Here is a 10,851-nt window from a genome sequence, read left to right as displayed (position 1 = left end):
ACATACACAGTGGGGTCAGCCTTCCCTCTCTGGGTCAGTGACACAGACACAGTGGAGTGACACAGTGGGGTCAGTGACACAGTAACTATTAGATGAGAAATGCACAGTCCCATCCCAGCAGTTTCAGCAGAGTGAACCCTGTCTTAGATTAGATTCCCCTACAGTACGGAAACAGGCCCTTTCGCCCAACCAGTCCACACTGACCCTCCGAAAAGTAGCCCACCCAGACCCATTTCCCTCTGACTAATGTACCTAATATTATGGGCACTTTAGCATGGCCAATCCACCTGATCCGCTCATCTTTGGACTGTGGGAGGAAACTGGAGCACGCAGAGGAAACCCACGCAGATACAGGGAGAACGTGCGAACTCCACACACACAGTCACCCGAGGCTGGAATCGAACCTGGGCCCTGGTGCTGTGAGGCAGCAGTGCTAATCACTGAGCCACTGTGTGCTGCCCTGGGGCACAAGATTATCCATCCTTATTAATTTATCACCTTCCAATTTTACTGAAGAGCTCTGATAAATTTGTAAACAAGCTTCACAGGAACAGGAGGAGGCCATTCAGCCCCTAGATCCTGTTCCAATCCCTCAATAAGATCGGGGTTGATCTGTGGCCTCACTCCATTTGTCTGCCTTGACCCCATACACCGATTCATAAAAATCATTGCTTATGTCAAATATAAATTTAACAATTGTATTGGTATAGACCATAAGTTGAGGTACAGAGTCCCAAACCCCTCCAACTCTTCCCATCTCCAAGTTCGCTTTCTTTCCTCGGTTCCCGGGCATCCTCCTGCATCTGGAGCATGTTCCAGTAGCAAAATAAAATGGTGTGGTCCCCGCCATCGCGGTGGTCAGCCACCCCTCTTCCTTCACCAGCATCAGCACCCCACCGTCAGATAATATCCTCCCGTGTAAATAAAAACCCTTGGAGCTAGGTGAGGGAAGGTAGGGGTTGGGGGGCGAGGGTGGAATATAAAATAAAATTGGTAACGGTCACCCGGCCCCGCTTAACAGCAAGATGTCTCACTGTGGGGAGGGGACCAGGCTCAATCCTCTCCCCCTCAGCCCCCCTTGTCCACCATCATTACCTTGGGAACAGGGACTTTACAGACACAGTCCGCTCTCCCTCCATCCCCCAATAACCACCATTGTTACCTATATTCATGGGATTGGCCAGGTATAAACACCATCATTACCTTCAGGAACAGGACTTTACTGACACGGTCCACTCTCCCTCCATTCCCCAATGTCCACCATCAACCTTAACTCAGTTACACATCAAATGTGCCAGTCTGTTCTGTAGGATCTGTACTTGTAATGATGTTGGTCACAGGTAAAGGGCATTCATTTGCCAGCAGGTAGTTTTGAGTATTACCTAAAATTGAATGGCATTCAGCATGTAGTGACAGGGGTATCTATTATCCAATTGTCTGGTGGAAAGAACAGTCCAAATATTGAGGGCAAAGTTAAGAAAACAGTTGACAACGTCGCTGGATACCAAACTGTCCCACTTTCTCATTGATTATAGAAACACCACTCACACAACTGCAGTGACAACTCCACCAGATTTGCTGATGCGAAGAAGACTCCAAGGTAAATCTGATCTTTTTGGATGCTGTGGGGAGAGTGAAACGCCATCAGGAAGGCCAATGCCAGTCACAAAACCCCTCTTTGTGGGTGAGGCAGTTTACTTCATGGGACAAAATGTGCTGTTGAAACTGTGGGAATGGCCCCGAATAGGTACAGGATATGTTCAAAGTGAGGACAGGTCGCAAGATGTACAATGCTTAGGTCACACAAGAGGTCCTGAACAATTGTGAGGATCACATGATTGCTGCAACCTCAGGACATGGTCAGAAGCAAAACATACCCAGCTCCACACAACATTCAGCAAGGCTCTCTGAACCTGTCCTTCACCCAGTGTGGAAGAATCCTCTGAGGGTGAGATGGACATGGCAGATGTTGCAGCATTGGCACCATTGCCACCTGCAGAAGAAGATAATTTCTTTCTGAGACGCAAGAGGAAGGCCACAGTCGAGCACGTGGCGGCAGATTGCAGCACGGGGTCCGAGGAGGTGGACCGAGTGGGAAAATGACTCAAGAGATGGTGCAAGAAAGAGGAATTAGATGGAGACGGAATTGATGATTGGAACGCAGTCAGCAAGTGAACCTCATTGAATATAATTTTCCAGGTTGAGGCTGTTCATCTCAGCTAATCAGAGAGATCTGACTGACAGATTCGAGGAGCAGTCTCTATGAAGGCTAGGTCAGTGTCGCGTAGTGTGCACGTGGAAAATTTTGGAGTGCATGCCACAGCATATTACATGCACTGGGTTTAGGAATGTTTAAGCCTTGGTCGAAACAGAGGAGGCGGTCCTTCAGCTGAAGAACAAGGCTGCAGTTGCAAATGGTAGTCCCCCTCAAGCATTGAACTGCAGAGGCACCGAGCTTCCAGTGCTGCTGAATATCCTTGTCTGCCTTCTCTGGAAGGAGGAGAGCATCCCAGGAGAGCTGCCATATACCAAAATCAGGAAAATATTCAAACAATGGAACGTGTCAAACTGTGGTACATACAGAGGAATGTCCCTGATGTTGACTCCTGGACAATTCATCGCCAAGGTCCTTTTCAACTGTCTCCTCCTTATGGCTAATGAACTATGTCCAGAGTTTGAGTGTGACCTTCAGCCACATGGGTGCATATTATGCATGTTTTTCACGATTGTAAATGGCCTACTTGTGTCTTACAAAGGCCTTTGGTACCATCAATCAGAAAGCACTTGGGCAGCATTGTTCTCTGCTTTTGATGCAGCATGAACTTTGTCAACCGTCCATCACCTGATCCACAGCAAGATGCAAATCATCGTAATAACGAACGGCCTCAACACCCGTCCATTCCCTCTTTTACCCGGCGTCGAGCATGGCTGTGTCATCACCACAATACTTCTCTGAATCTATCTTGCTGCATGACCTCACCACTGCTGAGGTGCCCACTGTTAGGCCAAGGGGGCTTGTATTGAAGTCCTGCCATGTCGCTGTCCCAGAAACTCTTGATGGGGGTCAGTTAAAATGAGCATTTGTCCTGTCTCTGGATTTCAAACCATTGCTGCTCCTTTCCAGAAGTGTTCAATCATGACAGAGCAGAGAGGATTTATTCACCTAGTTAAATGCTGGAGATCACAGCGGGTCAGAGAGAGCAAGCTAAGGTTTTGCGTTGAGATGACGCCGCATCTGAGCTGTTCATTTGTTGTTTGTTTTCTTTGACTACCTTGAGTTTATTTTTATTTTGGCGCTGTGTGGAACATGTCCATGAGTGGCTGGTGGGCACTGAGTCCAGGAGTGCCAATGTTTGATTGTTTATTTCCTTCTGTCTTTCCTTGGAAGAACAGAATAGAGAAACAAAAACAGTCTTTTTTTGTTTTACAAAGTGAAAACGGCATTTGTTTCTGTTTTGGAAGAGCAGAGTGTATGTCCTGGTACGACGCCTATTCGGGGAGTGTCTGTTGGGTGTTGTTTTTCAGACTGGAGGATTGTGACGAATATAGGAATCGATGGTATGTCCATGCCATTTGTCATTTCTGTAAATGGTTTGGATGAGAATATAGGGTGCATGGTTTGTGAGGAGTGGCCAGTCGAGTATAATCTTGATACATGCCAAACGTTGCATTTTGGTCCACTTTTGGTAGGGCCTGTGGAGTGTTGTCAAATAGTGAGGCCTAGGAGTTGACAGAACCTCTACAGTGCCATTTGAAGCAACAGGCCCAACAGTATCAGCCCCATTTCCCTTACGTACAAAAGTAGAGGCACGAATCAAGAGCCTGGAAAGCTAAGCAATGACCAAACCACTACAATGTTCCCTACTTGCAGCTCAATTCTAATCCATTATGAGTCACTTTGCCGATGTGGACATTTTAAAGAATTGATGAGCTAGCTTTTGAAGCCAGGTATGTCACTTATCCATCACATTGAGGCCATGTCTGCAAAACTGCAGGTGCCCTGTTCTTTATGAAGCTGGATATGGGCCATATGAACTTGGTATTGTGCTTCTATGAGGATTCCCCTAAATATGTTGCAATCAGTACCCATAAGGGGTGTAACTAGTGTACTTGACAGCCTTTCTTTGGGATATCATCAGCCGGTAAATCGTTCCAGTGAATGGCGGAGAACAGTTTACAAGATCTACCCATGGTACCTATAGAACATAGAACATAGAAGGATACAGCGCAGTACAGGCCCTTCGGCCCTCGATGTTGCGCCGACCGAATCCTACCTAACCTATACTAGCCCAATAACTTCCAAATGCCTATCCAATGCCCGCTTAAATGACCATAAAGAAGGAGAGTTCACCACTGATACGGGCAGGGCATTCCATGAACTCACAACCCGCTGTGTGAAGAATCTACCCCTAACATCTGTCCTATACCTACCACCCCTTAATTTAAAGCTATGTCCCCTAGTAACACCTGACTCCATTAGCGGTAAAAGGTTCTTAGTATCTACCCTATCTAAACCCCTAATCATCTTATACACTTCTATCAGATCTCCCCTAAACCTTCTTTTCTCCAATGAGAACAGCCCCAAGTGCCTCAGCCTTTCCTCATAAGATTTTCCTACCATTCCAGGCAACATCCTGGTAAACCTCCTCTGCACTCGTTCTAAAGCTTCCACATCCTTCCTATAGTATGGCGACCAAAACTGCACACAATACTCCAGATGAGGCCTCACCAGAGTCTTATACAACTGCAACATGACCTCAGGACTCCGGAACTCAATTCCTCTGCTAATAAAGCCCAGTACACCATATGCCTTCCTCACAGCACTATTTACCTGGGTGGCAACTTTCAGAGATCTGTGTACATGGACACCAAGATCCCTCTGCTCATCCACACTGCCAAGTAGCCTACCATTAGCCCAGTAATCCATCATCTTGTTATTCCTACCAAAGTGAACGACTTCGCACTTAGCTACATTGAATTCCATTTGCCACATTTCCGCCCAGCTCTGCAACTTATCTATATCCCGCTGTAACTTACCACTTCCTTCCTCACTATCCACAACTCCACCGACTTTTATGTCATCCGCAAACTTGCTTACCCAGCTTTCAAGTCCTTCCTCTAGATCATTTATAAAGATAACAAAAAGCAATGGTCCCAAAACAGATCCTTGTGGTACACCGCTAGTAACTGCGCTCCAAGATGAACATAATCCATCAACTACTACCCTCTGTCTCCTTCCAGCCAGCCAATTCCTAATCCAAACCTCTAATGTATCCTCAATGCCATACCTCCGTAGTTTTAGCATTAGCCTACCATGGGGAACCTTATCGAACGCCTTACTAAAATCCATATACACAACATCTACTGCTTTACCCTCGTCCACTTCCTTAGTCACCTTCTCAAAGAACTCAATAAGGTTTGTGAGGCACGACCTGCCCTTCACAAAACCATGCTGGCTATCCCTGATCACGTTATTCCTACCCAGATGTTCATAAATCTTATCCCTTACCATTCTCTCTAAGACTTTGCCCACCACTGAAGTCAGACTCACTGGCCTATAGTTACTAGGGCTATCCCTACTCCCTTTCTTGAACAATGGGACCACATTCGCTATCCTCCAGTCCTCTGGTACTATTCCCGTTGACAATGACGACATAAAAATCCAGGCCAATGGCTCTGCTATCTCCTCCCTAGCTTCCCATAGGATCCTGGGGTAAATGCCATCAGGCCCAGGAGACTTATCTATATTCATGCTTTCCAATATTCCCAAAACCTCTTCCCTGCATATTTCCAGGGCATCCATTCTAATTATTTGTGATTCCATATTCACATCAGCAACAGTGTCCTGTTCCTGAGTGAATACTGATGAAAAGTACTGATTTAATGTCTCTCCAATCTCCTCCGCCTCCACACACAACTTCCCACTACTATCCTTGACTGGACCGATACCTACCCTAGTCATCCTTTTATTCTTGACATACCTATAGAAAGCCTTTGGGTTTTCCCTAATCCTACCAGCTAAAGACTTTTCATGTCCCCTTCTCGCTTCTCTTAGCTCCCTCTTTAGCTCCTTCCTGGCTACCTTATAACTCTCAATCGCCCCTACTGAACCTTCACGCCTCATCTTTACATATGCCGCCTTCTTCCCTTTCACAAGGGACTCCAATTCCTTACTAAACCACGGCTGCCTCACAAGGCCCTTTACACCATGCCTGACTGGTACATACCTATCGAGGACACGCAGTAGCTGCTCCTTGAACAATCCCCACATCTCATTAGTGTTCTTCTCTTGAAGCCTGTTTTTCCAATCCACACATCCTAAGTCATGCCTCACTGCATCATAATTTCCCTGCCCCCAGCTATAACTCTTGCCCTGCGGCGCACGATTATCCCTCTCCATCACTAAAGTAAAAGTCACCGAGTTGTGGTCACTGTCCCCGAAGTGCTCACCTACCTCCAAGTCTAACACCTGGCCTGGTTCATTACCTAGAACCAAATCCAATATAGCCTCCCCTCTTGTTGGCCTGTCGACATATTGTGTCAGGAAACCCTCCTGCACACATTGTACAAACACCGACCCATCTAATGAACTCGAGCTATAGCTCTCCCAGTCAATATCTGGGAAGTTAAAGTCCCCCATAACAACCACCCTGCTACCTTCACTCTTTTCCTGAATCATCCTCGCAATATTATCCTCTACTTCTCTAGGACTATTAGGAGGCCTGTAGAAAACACCTAACAGGGTGACCTCACCTTTCCTATTTCTAACCTCAGCCCAAACTACCTCAGATGGCAAGTCCTCTTCCATCGTCCATTCCACTGCTGTGATACTATCTTTGACAAGTAATGCCACGCCTCCCCCTTTTTTACCCCCATGTCTGATCCTACTAAAACATTTGAACCCTGGAACGTGCAACAGCCATTCTTGTCCCTGTTCTACCCACGTCTCTGTAATGGCCACAACATCGAAGTCCCAGGTACCAACCCACGCTGCAAGTTCACCTACCTTATTCCTTATACTTCTGGCATTGAAGTATACACACTTCAATCCACCCTTCTGGTTACAGGCACCCTCCTTAGAGATCACTGCATTATTCCTAACCTCCCTACACTCAAGGTCCTGTACCCTAAAGCTACAGTCCTGGTTCCCATGCCCCCGCGGAGTTAGTTTAAACCCTCCCAAAGAGCACTAGCAAACCTCCCCCCAAGGATACTGGTGCCCCTCAGGTTCAGGTGTAGCCCATCCTTTTTATAGAGGTCCCACCTTCCCCAGAAAGGACCCCAGTTGTCCAGAAACCGGAATCCCTCCCTCCTGCACCATCCCTGTAGCCACGCATTTAACTGCTCTCTCTCCCTATTCCTCGACTCTCTATCACGTGGCACGGGTAACAAACCAGAGACTACAACTCTGTTTGTTCTAACTCTGAGCTTCCAACCTAGCTCCCTGAAAGCCTGTCTGACATCCTCACCCCTCTTCCTACCTATATCGTTGGTGCCAATGTGGACCACGATCTGGGGCTGCTCCCCCTCCCCCTTAAGGACCCGGAAAACACGATCAGCGACATCACGTACCCTTGCACCTGGGAGGCAACATACCAAACGTGAGTCCCTGTCGCCCCCACAAAACCGTCTGTCTGTACCCCTCACTATCGAGTCCCCAAGAACTATTGCTCTTCCTTTCTCCACCCTACCCTTCTGAGCAACGGGGCCAGGCTCCGTGCCAGAGGCCTGAACCTCGTTGCTTGCCCCTGGTAAGTCATCCCCCCCACAAGTATCCAAAACGGTATACTTGTTCTTGAGGGGAATGACCGCAGGGGGTCCCTGCACTGGCTTCCTCCTCCCACTCCCCCTCACTGTCACCCATCTATCTTGAACTTTCGGAGTAACTACTTGCCTAAAGCTCCGATCTATGACCTCCTCTGCCTCCCGAATGATCCGCAGTTCATCCAACTCCAGCTCCAGTTCCCTAACACGGGTTTGGAGGAGCTGGAGATGGGTGCACTTCTTGCAAGTGTACTCAGCAGGGACGCTAATGGCTTCCCTCACCTCATACATGTTGCAAGAGGAACATTGCCCTCTCTGCACTGCCATCCCTCTAAAAGTAAGCTTTCCTTAAAAAAAAACAAAACCAACTAAATCTAAAGAAACAAACAAGGAAAATGCAGCACTTACCCGCCTACGCGTTTAAATAAGGGGAGAAAAAAAAACCTTACCCAAGTAACCTAGCGCGCCTTCCGGGTCTGCTACCGCTTTTTTTGAAAGAAAACTTTAAATTTTTAACTATTAAATAAACGACCAAACTTACCCACCAGCCGTCGCGAAGTCTTCCGAGAGACTGAGGCCTAAAACTCGGAGCCCGCGTTTAAATAAGGGGAGAAAAAAAAACCTTACCCAAGTAACCTAGCGCGCCTTCCGGGTCTGCTACCGCTTTTTTTGAAAGAAAACTTTAAATTTTTAACTATTAAATAAACGACCAAACTTACCCACCAGCCGTCGCGAAGTCTTCCGAGAGACTGAGGCCTAAAACTCGGAGCCCGCGTTTAAATAAGGGGAGAAAAAAAAACCTTACCCAAGTAACCTAGCGCGCCTTCCGGGTCTGCTACCGCTTTTTTTGAAAGAAAACTTTAAATTTTTAACTATTAAATAAACGACCAAACTTACCCACCAGCCGTCGCGAAGTCTTCCGAGAGACATCTATCTGAAGATTTGCTAATCACTGGTAAGATCAATAAATATTATTTAATGTTTGAACAAGACCTTAGGAAGGAAAACAAATGTGTTCCAAGGCAGCCCAAGTGACCTTCGTGGGCTACAGAGTGGACAAGAGTGGCTTCCACACATTGAAAGATAAAGCAAGGGCAACCAAGGTTCCCTTGGCACCCATGTCTGCATCGGAGCTTCAGTCTTTCCTGGGGTCGTTGAATTATTATGGAAAATTCTGTCATCACCTGGCCTCCATTTGGCAGCTAGGATGTGATATTCAGAAAGGGCCAGCATTGCAAGTACTCATATCGCCAAGAAGAACTCTTACGAGAATTGAAAAAGCATCTATCCGTGTTTAATGATTTGACACAGAGTGATCTCCAGTGAGATATGGCACTGACATGGGAAGCCTCACCATTTGGTATCCAGTTACTGCTGGATAACCGACAGAGAGAATCGCCTCATATTCTGTGCATCCCAGAGTTTGGCTGACGCCGAATGAAAATGCGTCCAGATGGAGATGGAATGTTTGGCAGTAACCTTTGTGTGACAAAGTTCAACCAATATGTTTTTGATGTAGAAATGGACCACAAAACCCTGCTAGAGCTTCCTGAAGAAGGCAGGGCTATCCCACTTGCAGATTCAGGTTAAATTCAGAAGTGAGCTCTTATTCTGAGTGCATGGATTTACAAATTGGAACACCATACCTGCAGTCACCTGGTTAATGCCTGAAGTCACCATGGCGCGTGCCACCAAAGGAAGAGTCGATTTTGGTTTTAAATTTTCTGCTTCCCTTCTAGTCATTTCTGACAATATCACACTGTAGATATAAGAATTTTCCGTCCTTGCTTAGCAAAAACCACTGGTGGTGTTCAAAACGAAAGGATCATCACAAGCAGGATGGAATTCTTTCTGGAGCTGGCAAGGGCAGATGACCATTGACGGTGGCAGACTAATATGGGGAGCAAACGTGTTTGTCACAAGCAAAGGTCATGATCAGATAACAGCTAAATGCTACCAAGCTCATCCTATCATTTCCCAAATGAAGGCGTTGGCAATACGTTATGTTTCGTAGCCAGAATTGGATGCCGATGCAGCCATGTTGTTTGGGCAGTATCCATAATGCCAAGAAGGACAGAAATTGTCACCAGCAGTGCACTATATTCATGGCTTTGCTCGGTCTAACCTTAGCTCAGTTACGCATCGAATGTGCCAGTCTGTTTTGTGGGATCTGTACGTGTAATGATGTTGATCACAGATAAAGTGCATTCATTTGCCAGCAGGTAGTTTTGAGTATTACCTAAAATTGAATGACATTCGGCATGTAGTGACCCATGCATGTGTTGTCCTATTGTATGGCGGAAAGAACAGTCCAAATATTGAGGGCAAAGTTAAGAAAACAGCTGACAACTTCACTGGATACCAAACTGTCCCGCTTTCTCTTTGATTGTAGAAAGGTAACCATTTTCTGAGTTGCAAGACGTGCATCGCTATCCCTCACCAGGTCTGAAACGATGTGTAGATCATCTTAATGACTAACAGCTTGAATACTGACCCATTCTGCCTCTGAACCCGTGTCGAGCGGGGCTATGTCATTACAACAAAATCGCTCTGAATCTACCTCACTGCAGGACCTCACCGCAGATAAGCTGCCCAATTTTAGGCCAAGGGGGCTTGTATTGAAGTCCTGCAATGTCACTATCCCAGAAACCCTTGATGGGGATCAGTGTGAGCGGTAAGTTATTTCAGGTTGAAATGAACAGGAATCCTTCTTCTGGATTTTTAACCATTCCCAGATTCCTTTCTCAGGAGTGTTCAATCTCAACAAAGCAGAGCCGATTTTTAAAAAAATTTCATTGAAATGAATAAATGCTGGAGATCACAGTGGGTCAGACCTAATCCATGAGAGAGAGAGCAAACTAAGATTTTGTGACGAGAAGACCCCGCATCCGAGTTGTTCTTTTGTTGTTTGTTTTATTTGATGACCTTGACTTTATTTTTATTTTGGTGCTGTGTGGCCCATGCCCACGAGTGGTTGGTTGGCACAGCGAGAGCCAATTTTTGGTTCTTTATTTCCTTCTGTCTTTCCCTAGAGTAGCAGTGTCTTTTTTTTTGTTGTTTTACAAAGTGAAAGCAGCTTTTGTTTCT

General features: G+C 46.3%; 1 pseudogene; it reads left to right on the top strand.

Annotated features, from left to right (window-relative positions):
• The first annotated feature begins 1,959 nt into the window (after positions 1-1,959).
• LOC132821400 (beta-1,3-galactosyl-O-glycosyl-glycoprotein beta-1,6-N-acetylglucosaminyltransferase-like) overlaps positions 1,960-10,851 on the top strand; it is a 35,267-nt pseudogene continuing 26,375 nt past the window's right edge.

This window comes from Hemiscyllium ocellatum, chromosome 13 (genome assembly GCF_020745735.1).
Source record: "Hemiscyllium ocellatum isolate sHemOce1 chromosome 13, sHemOce1.pat.X.cur, whole genome shotgun sequence".
Classification (NCBI taxonomy): Eukaryota; Metazoa; Chordata; class Chondrichthyes; order Orectolobiformes; family Hemiscylliidae; genus Hemiscyllium; species Hemiscyllium ocellatum.
This window is presented reverse-complemented; position numbering and strand designations above follow the sequence as displayed.